This window comes from Orycteropus afer, unplaced genomic scaffold (genome assembly GCF_000298275.1).
Source record: "Orycteropus afer afer isolate SDZICR_OR568_19922 unplaced genomic scaffold, OryAfe1.0 scaffold00032, whole genome shotgun sequence".
Lineage (NCBI taxonomy): Eukaryota > Metazoa > Chordata > Mammalia > Tubulidentata > Orycteropodidae > Orycteropus > Orycteropus afer.
In genome coordinates, this window is record NW_006921619.1 from 4864158 (window position 1) to 4870803 (window position 6646).

General features: G+C 40.4%; 1 protein-coding gene and 1 non-coding gene across 2 annotated transcripts in view; both read right to left on the reverse strand.

Annotated features, from left to right (window-relative positions):
* Positions 1-6646, reverse strand: part of MCF2L2 (MCF.2 cell line derived transforming sequence-like 2) — a 334093-nt gene that overhangs the window by 8932 nt on the left and 318515 nt on the right. The gene's annotated exons all lie outside the window — the stretch shown is intronic.
* LOC122149583 lies at positions 5177-5282 on the reverse strand. Its single transcript, XR_006163221.1, has one exon. It is a non-coding gene; the product is annotated as a U6 spliceosomal RNA (small nuclear RNA).

Genomic DNA, 6646 nt, shown 5'->3' on the forward strand with positions numbered 1-6646 from the left:
ACTCACCAAAGTAGGAGGTGGAACAATGTTTTGTATAGTATGTTATGCCAATTGAGCTTGATGTCCCCTGTGACTATGGCCCCAAGCCCTCAGGATCAACTACTTGGTCGCTCTGGGTAGCTGGCTGTGACCAAGCAGTGCCCACAACCTAGCCCCTTGTCAGCTGTACTATACACCTGGGAATTGTGATCATTCACATAAACTTATAGGACCATTGTCTGCCAACCTTATATATGATCTTGGATACACTCCCTCTTTCACAGACATACCTAATCGTTTAGTCTGTTCACCTATCTATCCATCTATATACCCATGTTTGCCTTCACTGAGAACTCAGTACTGTATATGCTAAAGGGTTCATATTTGTTGTCTATACTTCCCATGTACCTCTTTATGTCTTTCTCATCCTCAGTGCTGCCATACTGGTCACTCACATTTGGTACGTTGCCTTTCTCTTCAGCCAAATCAATATCTATCTCTATCTATCTAACAGCAGTCCCTCCCCTCCCCTCCTACCCCTGATAACCAACAAAGAAAATTTCCTTCAATAGATAAACCTTTCCTTAACTTTTACAATAAAGGACTAATACAATATTTGTCCTTTTGTGATTGACTTATTTCAATAATGTCTACACATAACTTTTAAAGAACATCTCATCACATGAACTAAAATACACAAGTGTTGCTTTGGGTACATCATTTTCATTTCCAGCATGGGGAACTGCCTTAAAATAATGCTTAACGCCCTGGGTTTTCCCTCACTTACCTTGAAGGAACAGTGGTATCTAATTAGTAATGACACTACACTAGCACTGATCTAGGCTCTAGGTCAAGTGCTCCACCTAATTCTCACAGCAAGACTATACAGAATTACTTCCATTTTGTAAAGTAAATAATAAAAAGCATCTAAGTATGCTTTCATTCTATTGTACGTGGGGTTGCTATGAGTCAGAGCCGATTTGACAGCACCTAACAATAACAACAACAAACACAAAGAGGCTAAGAGATTTATCCAGAGACATGGAGCCTATGCTCTTAACCAGGGTTCAGTGGTAGAATTCTTCTCTTCCATGCAGGAAACCCTGCTTTGATTCCCATCCAACGCACAGTGGACACGTGCGTGTTGCTATGATGCCAAACAGGTTCCAGTGGAGCTGCCACATTAAGACAGACTAGGAAGAAAAGCCTGCTGATGTACTTCCCCAAATCAGCCAATGGAAACCTCATGGACTCCAATGGTCCGGTCCTCCAGTGACCATGGGAACAGTCCCGGATCAGACAGTGATTTGTTCCATTGTGCTTTGGGTCACCAAGGGTCAGGGGCCAATGTGAAGACAGCTAACAGCAACATGCTATTAATTTATTCTTTCTCTGCCTAGTAGAGGTTATACTTCAGGATCACTTTTTGCCAGTTCCATCCCAGTAGCCCTGCAGAACTCACAGCCCCAGGATGTTTCCAGGGGTACTAGGCTAGGAGCTCAGGTAGCATAGTGCCTACGGTAGTTGACTGCTAACCAGAAGGCTGGTGGTTCAAACCCACCAGCCACTCCTTGGAGGAAGGTTGGATAATCTTACTTCTGTAGTGATTCTGCTCAGAAACCCAAGGAAGGGTTGCTATGAATTGGGTCCAACTTGACAGCAGTAAGAGGCTAGGCTACAATCTTGTATTTTGTGGTCTTCAGGGTGAACATATACATTGAGGCTGGTCTGTATGAAGCATTCATTTCCTTTGCAAACCTGACTATGGCCAAGAGGAACTGAAGCACTCCTGAGCATTCAGATTCCATGCGTTCTCAGGTCATATTTTCAGATGCGTTTTCTATTGTCCCCACCACCTCACATGCTGTCTGAGCTTGCTGCTTAGACTCTCAGAGTTGCTAGGAGCTGAGGCCAAAGAAATGTCACAACTGGGCAACCATCTGGTGATGTAGTGCCTAAGGCATCTGACTGCTAACCAGAAGGCTAGTGGTTCAAATCCACCAGCCACTCCTTGGAAGGAAGATTGGGCAATCTACTTCCGTAGAGATACCACCTCAGAAACCCAAGGAAAGGTCACTATCAGTGGAATCTACTCAACAGCAGTGAGTTTGGGTTTTGGTTTGGGCAACAATCCCACCAGCTGCTCTCAAATGTTCTTGATTGGAATAGGCCCAAAGGTAGGTGTGTGTAGGGAAGAAAGACAAACGAACATGTCTAATTGAGTACAAAGTCTTGCCCATTTCATCAGAAATTTTGGTAAGAATGAAGTATAAAGTTCCAAAACTATATGTATGGGTTTCAATTTTATTTAAAAATATCATGCATTTTTATTGACCAAAAATATGGGAGAAAATATTAATACTGGTCATCTCTGGTTATACCTGATTTGTATTTTTTTATCTGTACTTTTCTGTATATTCTAACTTTTTGACAATCTTTATAGAAAAGGAAATGTAAAATAGCTAAAACCAGGAAGTCATCAGTCCACTTGGTTGTTTGGTATCTCTTCTGCAATGGATATTCTTGGTTGGTCTAAGGCATGATACAAACATCTATATAATTTGAGCTCAGTTCCTGGGTGGTGCAAAGGGTTAATGCAACCGGCTGCTAAATGAAAGTTTGGAGTTTCAAGTTACCCAGAAACTCTTAGGAAGATAGGCCTGGCAAGCTACTTCCAAAAAGTCAGCCATTGCCAACCCTAAGGAGCACAGTTCTACTGTGACACACACGCAGTTACCATGAAGTGGAGTCAACTTGATGGCAACTGGTTTCCCTAGCTAGGTCAAGCTGTAATGTAATGTAACTATACCTATTATAGTGAAAAGGAACTTTGGTGGCTCGGTGCCTAAGGCATCTAACTGCTAAATAGAAGGTTGGGGGTTCAAGCACACCAGCTGCTCCATAGAAGGAAGATGGGGGCAACCTACTTCTATAAAGATTTACCGCCTCAGAAATCCAATGTGGGTCACTATGAGTCAGAGTAAACTCAATGGCAGAGTTTGTTATTTTGTTTTGTTTTTTAATTGTTATAGCAGAGGGTCAGGAGGGGAGGTGGGGACTTATTCTGAGAAGGGCAAACACTGCCTTGTATCCCTCATCTGAAGCTTCTGTATACTCTTGGTGGTGGTGAGGAGGGAGAATAGGTCACTTCTGCCAGCCCAGGAAGTTTAAGGGCATGTTCCCAGATATCCTCATTCCAAGTTTCAGGATCACATATCTTCCCTATCAAGGCCTGAGTTTGCCTGCTGACCTTCAGTCACTGTTTTAGGTGCCACCAAGTCGACTCTGACTCATAGTGACCCTATGTACAACCGAATGAAACACTGCCTGGTCCTGCTCCTTCATAACAATGCTTTCTATCCTTGAGCCCATCATTGCAGCCACTGTGTCAATTCATCTTGTTGAGGGTCTTCTCCTTCTTCATTGACACTCTACTTTACCAAGCATGATATCCTTCTCCAGAGAATGGTCCCTTCAAACAACATGAACAACAGTGAGATGAAGTCTGGCCATTCTCGCTTCCAAGGAGCATTCTGGCTGTACTTGTTCCAGGACAGATTTTTTTTTTTTTTTCCTTCTGGCAGTCCATGGTATTTTCAATATTCTTCAATACCACACTTCAAAGGCATCAGCTCTTCTTCGATCTTCCTTATTTGCTGCCAACTTTCATATGCATGTGAGGTGATTGAAAGTACCACGGCTTAGGGTAGGCACACCTTAGCTTTCAAAGTGACATCTTTGCTTCTTAACACTTTAAAGAGGTCTTTTGCAGCAGATTTCTCCAGTGCAACACAACATCTGGTTTCCTGACTGCTGCTTCCGAGGGTGTTGATTGTGGATCCAAGTAAAATGAAATTTCTGACATCAAACTTTTCTCCATTTATCATGATATTGCTTATTGGTCCAGTTGTGAGGATTTTTGTTTTCTTTCTGTTGAGGCATACTGAAGCCATACTGATCTTCAGTATGATCTTCAGCAGTAAGTGTTTCAACTCTTCTTCACTTTCAGCAAGTAGGGCTGTGTCATCACATATCCAATCCTGATGTCACCTTCTTCTTCATATAGTCCAGCTACTAAGATTATTTGCTCAGCATATAGATTGGATAAATATGGCAAAAGGATACACCTGATGCACACCCTTCCTGATTTTAAACCATGCAGTATCCCTTTGTTCTGTTCAAATAAAAGGCTTTTTGTCTATGTACAGGCTCCTCATGAGCATAATGATGTGTTCTAGAATTCCCATAGGAGCTCTGGTAGCCTAAGGCACTTGACTGCTACCCAGAAGGCTGGTAGTTCAAACCCACTAGGCTGGGCAATCTACTTCCGTAGTGATCGCCTGGGAAACCCAAGGAGGGGTCGCTATGAGGTCCAATTCGACAGCACATAACAACAACAACAACAGAGTTCCCATTCTTTGCAATGTTATCCATAATTTGTTATGATCCATGCAGCCAAATGCCTTTGTATAGTCAATAAAACATAGGCAAACATCTTTCTGGTATTCTTTGCCTTCAGCCAAGATCCATCTGAATCAGCAACAAATATCTGTCATTCCATGTCCTCTTCCGAATCCAGCTTGAATTGCTGGATGAAGTGCTGCAACTGTTTTTGATTATCTTCAGCATAATTTTACTTGCATGTGATATTAATGATATTGTTTGATAATTTCTGCATTCTGTAGGATCACCTTTCTTTGGAATGGGCACAAATATGCATCTTTTCCAGTCAGTTGGTCAAGTAGCTGTCTTCCAAATTTCTTGGCATAGATAAATAAGAGCTTCCAGCATTGCATCCATTTGTTGAATTATCTCAACGGGTATTCCATCAATTCCTGGAGCCTTGTTTTTCGGCAATGTTTTCAGTGAAGCTTGAACTTCTTTCTTCAATACCATTAGCTCTTGATCATGCATTACCTCCTGAAATAGTTAAACATCGACCAATTATTTTTGGTACAGTGACTCTGTTGATGCTTCCTGTACCATTCAATACTTTGCCCATGGAATCCTTCAGTATCATAACTTGAGGCTTGAAGTTGCCATATATATACACACACACACACACACACATGTGTACATTTATTTATAATAAAAATGCATAAGATTACAAAAATTAAGTTACATTTATTTTACAAATTTGTTTCTCTGAGAAAAATAATCCTATAATCTTTTCTGAGCATTTTCTCAATTTTAGCTGAAAAATATGGAACGCTTCATGAATTTGCATGCCATTCTTGTACAGAGGCCATGCTAATCTTCTCTGTATTGTTCCAATTTTAGTATATGTGCTGTGAAAGGAACACGAGGCTTGAAGTTTTCTTCAGATCTTCCATCTTGAGAAATATCGAGCATGTTCTGCCATTTTGATTTTCTAATTCCAGGTTTTTGCATACTTCATTATAATACATTACTTGGTCTTCCCCAGCCACCTTCTGAAATCTTTTGTGCATATCTTTTACTTCATCATCTCTTCCATTCACTTTAGCTACTCTCTGTTCAAGAGCAAGTTTCAGAGTCTCTTCTGACATCCATTTTAGTCTTTTCTTTCCTACCTGTGTTTTTAATGACATTTTGCTTTCTTCATGTATAATGTCCTTGATGTCATTCCACAATCCATCTGGTCTTCAGTCATTGGTGTTCAATGTGTCAAGTCTATTCTTTTTCTTAAAATGCATTTTATTGAAATATAATTTATGTACAGTGAAATACACAAAACTAAAGTGCTATAGGTCAATGCATTTTTTTTCTTTTTTGCAGTGTTCCCTTCCCTCCTCTTCCACCCCTGGCAACTAACAAAGAAAGTTTCCTTCCATATATAAACCTTTCCTTGACCCTCCACAACAATGAACTACTACTGTATTTGTCCTTCTGATTGACTTATTTCACTCAGCATAATGTCCTCCAAGTTCATCCATATTATGCAGTGTTTTGCAGACTCTACATTATTCTTCAGTACTGCATAGCATTCCATTGTGTGTATGTACCATAGTTTGGTCATCCACTCTTCTACTGATGAGCACGTAGGTCGTTTCCATCTTTTTGCTATTGTAAACAGTGCTGCAATGAATATGAGTGTGCATATATCTGTTCCTGTCCTGGCTCTCACCTCTCTAGGATATATACCTAGTAATGGGATTGCTGGGTCAAATGGTATCTCCAATTCCAGCTTTCTAAGGAATTGCCATATTGCTTTCCACAGTGATTGTATCACTTCACAGTCCCATCAGCAGTGTATAAGAGTCCCAATCTCTCCACATCCCCATCAGCATTTGTTATTTTCTGTCTTGTTGAACCTTGCCATCAGTGCTGGGGTGAAACAGTATCTCATTGTTGTTTTGATTTGCATCTCTCTGATGGCCAATGATTGTGAGCATCTCTTCATGTATTAGCTGTCCACCTGAATATCTTCCTTGGTGAAGTGTCTGTCTTTTGCCCATTTTTCAATTGGATTGTTAATTCCTTTGGTGTTGAGGCATTGGAGTTTTCTATACATCTTAGAGATAAGTCCCTGCCAGATATGTAATTATTGGCAAATATGAATTTATTGCTGTCATTTTTGTTATGTGCTTTTTTTGTGCTGTCAATTTCTTTGTTCCATATAATTTTCTATGCTGAGTTTGTTTTGTTTGTGAATCATGTTATCACTTCCTTCATTGCTATTTTTTTT